We start from the raw sequence: 12,650 nt of genomic DNA, 5'->3' as shown, positions 1-12,650 counted from the left end.
TGTGGGGCGTTGGCTGCATATTTGCGCTTGAGTTCCAAGGACTGGGGTATGGACAACTGAGCGCTGCTCTGGGACAAGGATGTGGACGTGCTTCCTGATGCTGTTACTTTAGAGTGTGCAACGACATGTGGAAGGCAGGAGGCATGGACAGGGGATTGGCTTGCATGCACAACAGTGGAAGAAGCAATGGTGCCACCTGCAGACACTGTTCCAGCACCCTGGGGTTCGGCCCACAAAGTCAGGTGCTTTGCTGCCATGTGCCTGATCATGCTGGTGGTGGTCAGGCTGCTAGTTTTGCCACCCCTGCTGATGCTGGCCTGGCAGGTGGTGCAAATGGCCTTTTTGGGGTTATCGGCAGAGTCTTTAAAAAACAACCAGACTCAGGAAGACCTAACAGTTGTACTGGCAACTTCCTTCGTGTTGGTGTTACGGGGCAAGGTTCCCTGCCTTCTTTCTGCGGCCACCACACTGCTTCTTCCTGCCTGTTGGGGTGCACTGCCTCTCTCCCCCTGTGTGTTGCTGTCCTCGCTCTGCATGTCCTCCTGCCAGGTTGGGTCAGTTACTATATGATCCACCACCTCATCTTCCACTTCCGCACCCTGGTCCTCCTCCTGACTTTCTGGCAATTGTGTCTCATCATTGTCCACCTCTTGTGACACTTTCCCACCGTCGCCTTCGTGTGACCGTGACTGCTCAAATATTTGGGCATTGCTACATGCGATCTCCTCTTGCCCCGCTTCAAGTGGACCGAGAGGCCCGAATCTATAAATGGAAAAGTGAACAGCTCTTCAGAGTGTTTAAGTGTGGGATCATTTGTCTCTGGGCACTCAGCATGGTGGGAGGAAAGAGGATCAGGTTGAGGAATATGCGGTGCAGAGACTACTGAGACTTGACCGTATGGAAGACAGGGTGGTGGTGGTGGCTAAGTGACTGGAAGCATTATCCGCTATCCAACCAACAACCTTTTGACACTGCTCTGGGTTCAATAGTGGTGTGCTGCGGTCCCCTAGGAATTGGGACAGGAAGGTCGGGCTAGAAGATGTGGGTGTTTGTTGTGGCACAATTTCAGCTTGCCCATGGCCTCGGCCTCTGCATGCACCATCACCATCAGGTCCAGCTCCCCGTCCCTTGCCACGCGCCTTGCCCATTTTAAATGGAGGACAATATCTTCCACGTTCACTACAAATGGCTGAATTTGGAGTGAAGTTATATGTAATCCGTGTGATGGATAAACCTGTAGATAACTAATTTGAACAGCAAACCTGTGCCAAAAACTTTGCTGACACACTGAAAAAAATTTTAATGGAGGCCAAAAATTATATGTGATCCGTGTGATGGAGAAACCACACTTTTAAATAGCTTGATTTTTAGGGCTGTAATATGAAAAGGACCTGGCTGTATTCTGCAGTGCCAACAAGCAAATGGCGCAGAAAAACGGTGTTCTGGATTGCTTTTTAAGCAAATAATGAGGATTAAGATCCAAAAAAAAATTTTTCCTGGCCCCTGAAATCTGGGCCTTTGTCTAGAAATATCTAACAGCAGCAGAAGGCAGAACTGGAATGGAGCCTCTTGTGCTATATGCACTGCAGTCTGCTATATACACTGCCTGCCTGATATCTCTGCAGATGGATTAGTCCTCAGAAGGACTGTTTGCTGAGATGGATATGTGTAATGTACTTGTTTTCTCCCTACACTACCTAATACACAACCAAATTTCTCCCTAGCTCAGCAGCACCTCTCCCTACACTGCCTGATTGCGGAGTAGACTGACGAGCACAGCGGCGCTAGGTCTGATATAGACCTGATGACGCTGTGCGGCCAGCCATTCACTGTAATGCCACAACCAACATGGCTGCGGCATTGCAGTGAGTGTCAGGCAATCCATGCATGTTGATCTAAAGTGCGCCAAACATGCAGGGAGGGGACCCGAGCATCCGCCCGACCAACTCGCAAGTACTCGGCGAGCTCCGAGCATCTCAGTACTGAGATGCTCGGGCGAGTACCGAGTACTTGTGATTATGCTCGCTCATCACTAATTAGTATAACTAATCCCTGTACTTTCTAAGACTATGGGTCTAGTGGGTGATCCTATTCAGTGACAGTCTTACCTATATGTCTGTGTAAACAGAGGTAGCTGTCAATCACTTAGTAGGACTGCCCATTGGACTCCTAAGCATAGAAACAGCAAGGATCACCAATTGTAGCACCAAGGACATTTGCACAAAAAAATGTTTCTACTTTTTGACATTTTGTGAAGGCCCCAACATTCTTGTAAAAAAGTGAGTAGGCTTTAGGAAAGGGATTGTGGCCAACTGTGTGATAAACTACTATAATGTATTCCAGAAATGTAGGTGAAATGTATGTTAGATCAAACCTGATTTAGCTTTTTCTAGTGCACAAATAGCCTAAATATAGGCCAAAGTTATTAACAGGCATGCACCTCTTTATGATTTTGGTGTTCCTAATCCAAATATCTTTGAGTAAAAGAGTGGCATATGATACGCTAGTCTTAATAAATTCACCTTGTGTTTTTATTATTGCTTAGTGGGGGGGTTAGCGGATTTGGCTTTGTTGCTTCTTTTGCCACTATAACATGAAATTTTACTGTCTACCCATAGATCTCAATTTTAGCAAAAACTGCAGCAAAACCAAGGTAAGGTCTATAACATACAAGTGATAGTATAAGTACAAGTGATAGTATTATCATTCTGATCTATTATATGTGGTCTGGTTTTATCTCTTTCTAGGTATAGGGTAGACGGGAGAGTAAAGCAGCATCATATACAGCATCTTTCTGTAATTGGTGTCTGCAACCTACTTAAGACTGATTATCTCTGAAACTTCCATATTATAACAGTATAGCCTAAAGTATCTTACCTCCTTTTCACTCCAGTTTGAGAAGTATTTTTTACTTTAAGGCAATTGAATTTGCTCTATCCACAATACACATGCAATATACACTGCTCAAAAAAATAAAGGGAACACTCAAATAACACATCCTAGATCTGAATGAATGAAATATTCTTATTGAATACTTTGTTCTGTACAAAGTTGAATGTGCTGACAACAAAATCACACAAAAATCATCAATGGAAATAAAATGTATTAACCAATGGAGGCCTGGATTTAGAGTCACCCCCAAAATTAAAGTGGAAAAACACACTACAGGCTGATCCAACTTTGATGTAATGTCCTTAAAACAAGTCAAAATGAGGCTCAGTATTGTGTGTGGCCTCCACGTGCCTGTATGACCTCCATACAACGCCTGGGCATGCTCCTGATGAGGTTGTGGATGGTCTCCTGTGGGATCTCCTTCCAGACCTGGACTAAAGCATCCGCCAACTCCTGGACAGTCTGTGGTGCAACGTGACGTTGGTGGATGGAGCAAGACATGATGTCCCAGATGTGCTCAATCGGATTCAGGTCTGGGGAACGGGCAGGCCAGTCCATAGCTTCAATGCCTTCATCTTGCAGGAACTGCTGACACACTCCAGCCACATGAGGTCTGGCATTGTCCTGCATTAGAAGGAACCTAGGGCCAACCGCTCCAGCATATGGTCTCACAAGGGGCCTGAGGATCTCACCTCGCTACCTAATGGCAGTCAGGCTACCTTTAGTGAGCACATGGAGGGCTGTGCGGCTCCCCAAAGAAATGCCACCCCACACCATTACTGACCCACTGCCAAACCGGTCATGCTGAAGGATGTTGCAGGCAGCAGATCGCTCTCCACGGTGTCTCTAGACTCTGTCACGTCTGTCACATGTGCTCAGTGTGAACCGGCTTTCATCTGTGAAGAGCACAGGGCGCCAGTGGCGACTTTGCCAATCCTGGTATTCTGTGGCAAATGCCAAGCATCCTGCACGGTGTTGAGCTGTGAGCACAACCCCCATCTGTGGACGTCAGGCCCTCATACCACCCTCATGGAGTCAGTTTCTAACCGTTTGTGCAGACACATGCATATTTGTGGCCTGCTGAAGGTCATTTTGCAGGGCTCTGGCAGTGTTCCTCCTGTTCCTTCTTGCACAAAGGCGGAGGTAGCGGTTCTGCTGCTGGGTTGTTGCCCTCCTATGGCCCACTCCACGTCTCCTGGTGTACTGGCCTGTCTCCTGGTAGCGCCTCCATCCTCTGGACACTACGCTGACAGACACAGCAAACTTTCTTGCCACAGCTCGCATTGATGTGCCATCCTGGATGAGCTGCACTACCTGAGCAATTTCTGTGGGTTGTAGAGTCCGTCTCATGCTACCACGAGTGTGAAAGCACAACCAACATTCAAAAGTGACCAAAACATCAGCCAGAAAGCATTGGTACTGAGATGTGGTCTATGGTCCCCACCTGCAGAACCACTCCTTTATTGAGTGTGTCTTGATAATTGCCAATAATTTCCATCTATTGTCTATTCCATTTGCACAACAGCATGTGAAATTGATTGTCAATCAGTGTTGCTTCCTAAGTGGACAGTTTGATTTCACAGAAGTTTGATTTACTTGGAGTTATATTCGGTTGTTTAAGTGCTCCCTTTATTTTTTTGAGCAGTGTATTATTTTATAGTTTTAGATTTTTTAGCATATTTGATTTATGTTACAAAGAAATATATTTTAATTAAGATTTATCTGATATGTTATTTTTTTCTTTAAAAAAAAACCCTTTACTTTAATCTTCAAACACATTTTATGTTATCGACTCCAGTCCATCTCACTCTAGCTCTCTGCTCTAAACTCTAAAAATAAAAGAATCGCATTGTATGATAAAAATTCAGACAAGAACCAACTGAAGAGACAAAATACAATAAGCAGCACGAACTGGCTGAGCAGAAAACACTTTCATGACCTTCAAATGACATCCTTTAGAAAGAACAAAAATAAAGGTGTCAAGACAAACTAGAGCGAGTGTTCTAAACTCCAAATCAAAGCACTCAAAAAATACTTTGCAATTTATCACTAAGAGGATGCCAGGTCCCAAAGAAACATAATATCAATCCGATTGTTGTAGTGGATTAAATAATATTTATTATTATTTTTTAAAATCAAATATATTCAAACAGTAATGAAAAGTAGGCAACGTCTAACTTCCATATACATACTGTAAAAGCATTTATCACCTATGGAGCGCTATAGACTTATGTACAAATTACATCCAATACTTTCATAAATATTTATAGGAAAAATGTCACTCACAGAATGAATTACAGCTTCAAACCTGAAGGAAAACCAACGTAGCATATCAAAATTGAAACATCCAATGTACTAATAAAAACCCATTTCTATTCTACTCTGTAGATAGTAAATCATTCCACGAATTTGCTTGTATTTATGTATATCTATGTCATGTATTTTCAAGGAATACTTCTACATTGGCTCTACTTTCTACTACAAGTTCTTTGAAGAGGATATTTTTAAGCTGCTCATATCGTTATAGTGAATATAATAAAACTTCACCAAAAATTGGCGCCACATGAAGTCTAGTTTAAAAAAAGATTTAACTGATTGTATAACGGGTGGTGTGTTTAGGCTAAGGGTGATTGATGAAGTGGGATACTGCCAGCCGGACTGCACAGTATAGTCCTATATGGTCATTACAAGAGCCATAGTGGTTAATTTCTCATGATTTACGCATAGCTTACCTTTTTTTAAGTACTTCCAAGTTCATTCACTGCAAACCTCACATGGCTAAGTATTCCTCTTCTTATTAATGTGTAAAAAGTAACTATTATTAAAAGATGATTATTATTAATATGCTCAAACATATAAACTATGCTCTAGTAAACCTATTGTCTAACTATGTGTTCTTAAACAATAATTAATCTCCAAATATTCCCACGTTATCACATCAGGAGTGCTATATATGAACTGACTATGGGTAAAGTGTAATTTATTAGTCTATTGTTCCATCAGTCACAGATCCATGCTGGTTAAGTACAATTTACAAAAACTATGTTTCCATATTCTCCCACACTAAGTGAACAATGTCATGTGTTGTACTTTGGATGAATGTTAGTAAATTATTTTTGTATGATTGTACCAACGCCTTCCCTATTGGAAGAGATCTGGTGGTGTATATGACAATAGGTATGCACTTATAAAACCCGACCTTCTACTGTAAAGACCCAACTAAATTGGTATCATGCCTCATTAAAACTAGTACTCAACATCCAGGAGTAATCTCCATGTATTTTAATAAAATGAAGAATGAAACACGCATTCTGCATCTAGGTATTTAGAAGGTTTCTTTCTTCAAGTCTTTTGTCTACCTCACTAAGAAACCTACGTTTCACTGTGAAGAGATGCATTACTGCTTGCTGATCAAAGTTTTCATCATGATAAAGCGGCATCTTAATCAGTATGCCACTGTGCCCAAATGTTATGACTCATCTTTGGCTCATAGCAGAAGCAACACAGAGCATGAGTAACGGCACCGATGCCTCAATAGATTGGCACTGAGAAGTGTAGTTTTTATACCTACAGGAAGCAAGTTGGAACTTGGCCTGGGTCAGCAGCTACTGGAAGTCATTATCATCTGAGAACACATCTTTGCTTAGATACATGCTGCAACATTCCTGCTAGGCTTTCTGAGACCCCTGACAATGAAAATTGAGGGAGACAATGGGGGGGGGGGAGTGTTTGTTCTGTAAAAATACTGAACCCAAACTCATTCTTGCACCTTGCTAAAAAATCAAAACACGTCTGCTAGAAAGCCATGCAATTTCCTGAGCAACACGCCACACACAGAGAAGGAGTTCTAACTTATTCATGCTATGATTATTCCGCACAAATAATAGAAATAATACAAATTAGATTCTTAGATTCTTAAATCGTAATTAAAAAAAATAGATTTTACGGCATTTTGGATACAAGTTAATGCATGGTTATACAGCACAGGCACAGATATGTACTGTATATATATTTTCTGCTAACATTTACCTAGCTCCATTTGCCTGTAGCTGGGGTTACTATGACATTTGTAGAGCTGTATACAGCGATGGCTGGTCATAGTGTTAATACTAAGGTATATGAATAGTATTTACCAGTCAGATGCATTCAATGAGTCAAGGCAAAACCTCGACTCACTCGATGCTTCCACAAATAAGCATCTGACACGAAAGACAGAATTTATAATATATAACATTTTGCAATCTATGTGGTCCCTGAGACCACTGCAGCCTGCGACCAATGTTCGTGCATGACATGATTCATCTGAATTACTGTGCAGCTGTACAACTTAGTTCTTATGTGCTAATGATTGTCTTTCAGTCCAGATAATCCTGACTATCCCACAGTTGAAGGCAAAAATGATTATCCAAGCAGTCACTGTGGTCATATGCTGCGATTAGAGGACTGGGCTTACATTTAGGGTGTGTAATTTATAAAATGCCATATTATAACCCAGGTATATTGGTCACCAGCACTGTCCACCTTTTACACACAGGTATTATTCCCTCTATTTTCATGTGAATTCATTTAGCTGTGGGACACCAAAGCATAGTAGTGCACACTACCCAACAAATACGCCTTCCATCTTTTATTGCCCCCTTATTGGCATTAAGAACGCCTTCATGATGTGACAACTTATAATGCTATGCTACAATAAAAATGATTCTGGCAAATGACTCATAAATGGACGGTCTCATATCCTCTATGTTATATCATATGACAAATAGCTGTAAATTGCCGCATGGATGCCAGATTGCCTAAATAGGTTTTTTTTGGGGGGCACAGACGGGAGCAAGTAAATGTAAAAATGCTTACAGTTCGTCCAGTCCATGCTGAGAGGCTGCTGCTGGTACCACAGAATCTGAAGCCTGCTCCATTACCAGAGTGATGAACAGCTCCATGCTTCAATTCACTGCAGCCAGTGAAGAGGTAAATTATCAAACCTAAATTACTGGACTCTTGTAAGAACCTAGTTAGCGCAAGCCAAAAAATACATCTCCTAATTAAAAAAAATGCAAGGACCTGCACATAGGCTGTAATGCAGGAGTGGAGCAGGATCCTCAAGCACTATGACAACAGGTTTCAGGAAAGCAGGTTGTTATTTCCCAAACTACAGAACAGAATAGGACTGCTTGACAATGGCCAGCACATTAACCTCTTCCTTGCTGGAACCTTAAACAGATAACATCATTACAAGTGGAATGAAGGAGGTGTCCTTCCTTACCTGTCTGTGTTCTGCTACTTGACTGATCCTCACAGCTGTTCTCTTTGGATCTTTGACTGGTGATCCAAGTCAGTGTCCTTTGCCCTTGGCTTTATGGAAGCTTAGATCAGGATGGAGGTGCATTCAGTTCAGGCAATGCACCTTCCCCAGGAATCTTTCCTGCCCATTACCATAATTTGCAATATGTGTATCAAACAAGTGTCCTGATCAGTCATGAGCTGTGTACCAGGGAGCATCAATACTCCATACATCCAGGAGCAGTAATGGGGAACTTGCTAGAAACTCCATTCCACAATGGCATACCCCTCTAGAATCCTCAGACGGTTCCTGAAGAAATTAGGATCAGCTATTGTCTTGGTTGGCATACACTGGCAGCGGGCAATTCAAAGAGCTGTGCGCTGATCAGAGAGCAGTGACTGGCAGAGGGAGCAGCAGGGGATGAGGGCTGGCACAAGTCAGTAATGGCCAGCAAATCCTACAGCTGTCAATACACTGGAAACAATACTCACTGACTATACTATACAGTGAGTACGTATGTGTGTCTCACATAGCTGCCTGCACTGTGCCTGCCTCACTGCTGGGACTGGAGGAGGAGCAGGAGCTGAGCTTCACATGGATATGTAGGGAAAAGCTTTATCTGCTGTGGAAATGTGTGCAACTGGCTGCAGCCCCCTAATTCTGCATCCAGGACCTCTGATGTGCAGGACAAAGATGGGCTTGTGTGTCTTTTATCTCCTCACCTGCCAGTCTGATTCATTTTGCAGTTGTCTACTGTTCCTTACAATGTATCTGGTCTTTAAACACATCAACACAAATAAGCAATCACTGACCCAGCTAGTTTTCTAATCTATTCTAATTACTTTTTAAATTCATTTTGTTATTTTTAACATCTTTGCAGCTCTGTGCTTATTATATCACCATTAAGTTTGATTTTTTTTTTGTAAAACTTTAGGATATTACATTATGAGCATGTGTATAATGATAAGGTCCAGTTCACACTGGCCTTATGGGTTAGTTTTAATAGGATACATGACAGACAAGATAGATTTCTTTTTCATGTTTTATCTACTAAGCAGAATAGATGAACACATGCTTGTACCCCAGTCTTGATGAAGAGTATGCTGGATGAAAATGTACCAAATTCCTTAAGAGGTGTGAAGTTGGAGCGTCTTTCAGCTGACGTGCGCCAATGCAAGAAAGAAATGTACTCAAGTCAAGGACTGGAGTATATTTGTGTCTTAATTTACACTCCTTTTCTCGCATATACATTGATGAATGGACCAAGCCTCCACTTGACTAAGCTTTGCCCACTTATCAAAATGTTGGAAGAGATGGCTGGAGCTGGGGTGAAAATGCAAAAGTCTCAAAACTGTCTTCTTTACTCTGCCGATAAAAGCAACTTGAAACAATGGAATCCAAATGTTAGTCAGGCAAAGATTGGAGATTGGTAGTCAAACAAGTATAGATCCAATCTTTTGGACCTCTATGATCTTAAATATGTATGGAACATGTTTGGATTTGCTGCAGAAGGCTGTCTGCATAGATGAGTTGTGGATGTGAAAAGTCTTTATACAGGGTGGGCCATTTATATGGATACACTTAAATAAAATGGGAATGTTTGGTGATATCAACTTCCTGTTTGTGGCACATTAGTATATGGGAGGGGGAATTTCCAGATGGGTGGTGACCATGACTGCCATTTTGAAGTTGATCATTTTGGATCCAACTTTATTTTTTTCAATGGGAAGAGGGTCTGTGACACATCAAACTTATTGAGAATTTCATAAGAAAAACAATGGTGTGCTTGGTTTTAACATAACTTTATTCTTTCATGAGTTATTTACAAGTTTATGACCACTTATAAAATGTGTTCAAAGTGCTGCCCATTGTGTTGGATTGTCAATGCAACCCTCTTCTCCCACTCTTGACACACTGATAGCAACACCGCAGAAGAAATGTTAGCACAGGCTTCCAGTATCCGTTGTTTCAGATGCTGCGCATCTAGTATCTTCACAGCATAGACAATTGTCTTCAGATGTGGTGGTGCACCATCTTGTTGGAAAAAGTCAGGGAACGTGCCATCTTCAGTGCATAAGGAGGGAAACACATCATCATGTAGCAATTTCAGATATCCAGTGGCATTGAGGTTTCCATTGATGAAGAATGGCCCCACTATCTTTGTACCCCATATACCACACCATACCATCAATTTTTGTGTTCCAACAGTCTTGGAGGGATCTATCCACTGTGGGTTAGTGTCAGACCAATAGCGGTGGTTTTGTTTGTTAACTTCACCATTCACAAAAAAGCTTGCCTCATCACTGAACATAATGCTCTGTGTAAACTGAGGGTCCTGTTGCAATTTTTGTTTTGCCAATTCTGCCTATTCAGTGTGCCGATCAGGTCATCCTCATTGAGATGCTGCAGCAGCTGGATTTTGTAAGGGTGCCATTTGTGAGTAGCTAATATCCGCCGAAGAGATGTTCGACTGATGCCACCCTCCAGTGACATGCGGCGAGTGCTACGCTGTGGGCTCTTGACGAATGAAGCTAGGACAGCCACTGATGTTTCTTCATTAGTGACAGTTTTCTTGCTTCCACATTTTGGCAAATCCAACACTGAACCTGTTTCATGAAATTTGGCAAGCAGTTTGCTAACTGTAGCATGGGAGATGGGTGGTCTCGTAGGCTGTCTTGCATTGAAATCTGCTGCAATGACCTGGGTACTGCGTTCACCAAACATCAACACAATTTCTATCCGCTCCTCACGTGTTTACAGCCATTGACATGTCACAGAGGTTAACAAAGAGAAACTTGTAAATAACTCATGAAAGAATAAAGTTACATTAAAACCAATCACACCATTGTTTTTCTTATGAAATTCTCAATAAGTTTGATGTCTCACATGACCCTTTTCCCATTGAAAAAAAAAAGTTGGATCCAAAATGGCCAACTTCAAAATGGCCGCCATGGTCACCACCCATCTGGAAAAATTTTCCCCCTCCCATATACTAATGTGCCACAAACAGGAAGTTGATATCACCAACCATTACCATTTAATTTAGGTGTATCCATATCAATGGCCCACCCTGTAGTTTATGGGTCAGTGGAAAATGAAAAGGGATGAGAATGCTGAGGTCTGGTTAGGACAGAAGCACTCAATAGGGCAATACCACAAGAGAAATAAGAGAAGATGAGAATGATGGTAGATGGTAGTGAGGACACAACCCCTATAAAAGTCTTAGAATCCGTGGCTGGAGAAATTCTTTCAGATAGCAATTTACTTTAGCAGAGATATTACGGAACCTTGATGGTATTTACATGCATAATTTACATAATATTACACTATAGTCAGATCTGTAGTTTTGTGCAATGTTGCCTTTCGAATTTGGTATTCTGGGTTCAAATCTGCCAAGAAAATGCTATCTTTTCTCCACATTCTTCAGGTCCCTCAAAAAAAAACCCTAAAGCAATACAAATTTATGAGCCTAGATCAAGATGTACAACAAAATTGAGCTATTTATGAAAATGTTCAGATTCATCCCCGAATTGCAAAACTGAAATGTCAGAAGCATTGCTCCAAATCATGTGTCACACTGCAAAATCCTCCTGTAAGAGGTATATAACAATACAATGAAATCCTGGAGGCACTCTCAACTTTAAAGGGATTCTGATACCAGGTTTTTGCTACCTAATCTGAGAGCAGCATAATGCAAGGACAAAGACTCTGATATCATGGATGTGTCATTTACTGGGCTGCTTGCAAAAGTTTTTATAAAATCATTACTTTATCAGCTCGATACTGCTCCGTACTCGCCCGAGCATCTCACTACTCGGGATGTTCGGCGAGCACCGAGCATTTCCGGGTTACTCGGGCAGGAGCTCGGGTCTCCGCCCTGCACGTTTGGCGCTCTTTACAGAGCCAATGAACATGCAGGGATTGCCAGCCAGTCACTGTAATGCCGCAGCCATGTTGTTTGTGGGCATTACAGTGATTGGCTGGCCGCACAGCATCACCTCGAGTATTTAAAACCGGGCGCCGCCATCTTGGACACAGTCGCTCCGGATCAGACAGTGTAGGGAGAGTGCTGCTGAGTTAGGGAGAGATATATAGTGCGAAATAGGTAGTGTAGGGTGTCTAAAGCCTGAGAAATCAAACAAAAAGTCCTTCTCAGGACTAATATCCATCCCAGATATCAGGCAGGCAGGCTGTATAGGAGACGCAGTGGTTATACGAGCAAACGCTGCATTACAGTCCTGTGTGCTCCTGTTGGTCAAATTGCTAGACTTATTCCCCAGGTCTCAGGGGCCAGGAAAAATCTTTTTTTTTTTCATCTAAATCCTGTATTTTTTTTTCCCTCAGTCAGACTGTAGAAATACGCGTCTTATTAACCTTTTGGTATTTCCTCCCCCCCCAAAAAAAAAAAATTGAGTGCATCTGTGACTGTTCAGACACCAATATATCTGTTTAAAAGAGTCTGGTGTAGGCCAGATAA

At 42.0% G+C, this 12,650-nt stretch overlaps 1 protein-coding gene across 1 annotated transcript in view; it reads right to left on the bottom strand.

The window, feature by feature from the left end:
- The window catches only part of CALN1 (calneuron 1), an 834,322-nt gene extending 825,572 nt beyond the window's left edge, over positions 1–8,750 (bottom strand). Inside the window, exon 1 of the mRNA XM_073665133.1 lies at positions 8,156–8,750. The gene's annotated coding sequence lies outside the window, so the exon portion shown is untranslated. The remainder of the gene's footprint in view (positions 1–8,155) is intronic.
- Between the last annotated feature and the right edge of the window lie 3,900 nt (positions 8,751–12,650).

This window comes from Phyllobates terribilis, unplaced genomic scaffold, assembly GCF_046119375.1.
Source record: "Phyllobates terribilis strain yellow unplaced genomic scaffold, ASM4611937v1 Scaffold_2__4_contigs__length_985480577, whole genome shotgun sequence".
Lineage (NCBI taxonomy): Eukaryota > Metazoa > Chordata > Amphibia > Anura > Dendrobatidae > Phyllobates > Phyllobates terribilis.
Note: the sequence above shows the minus strand (reverse complement) of the source record. Positions and strands in the feature narration are given on the sequence as shown.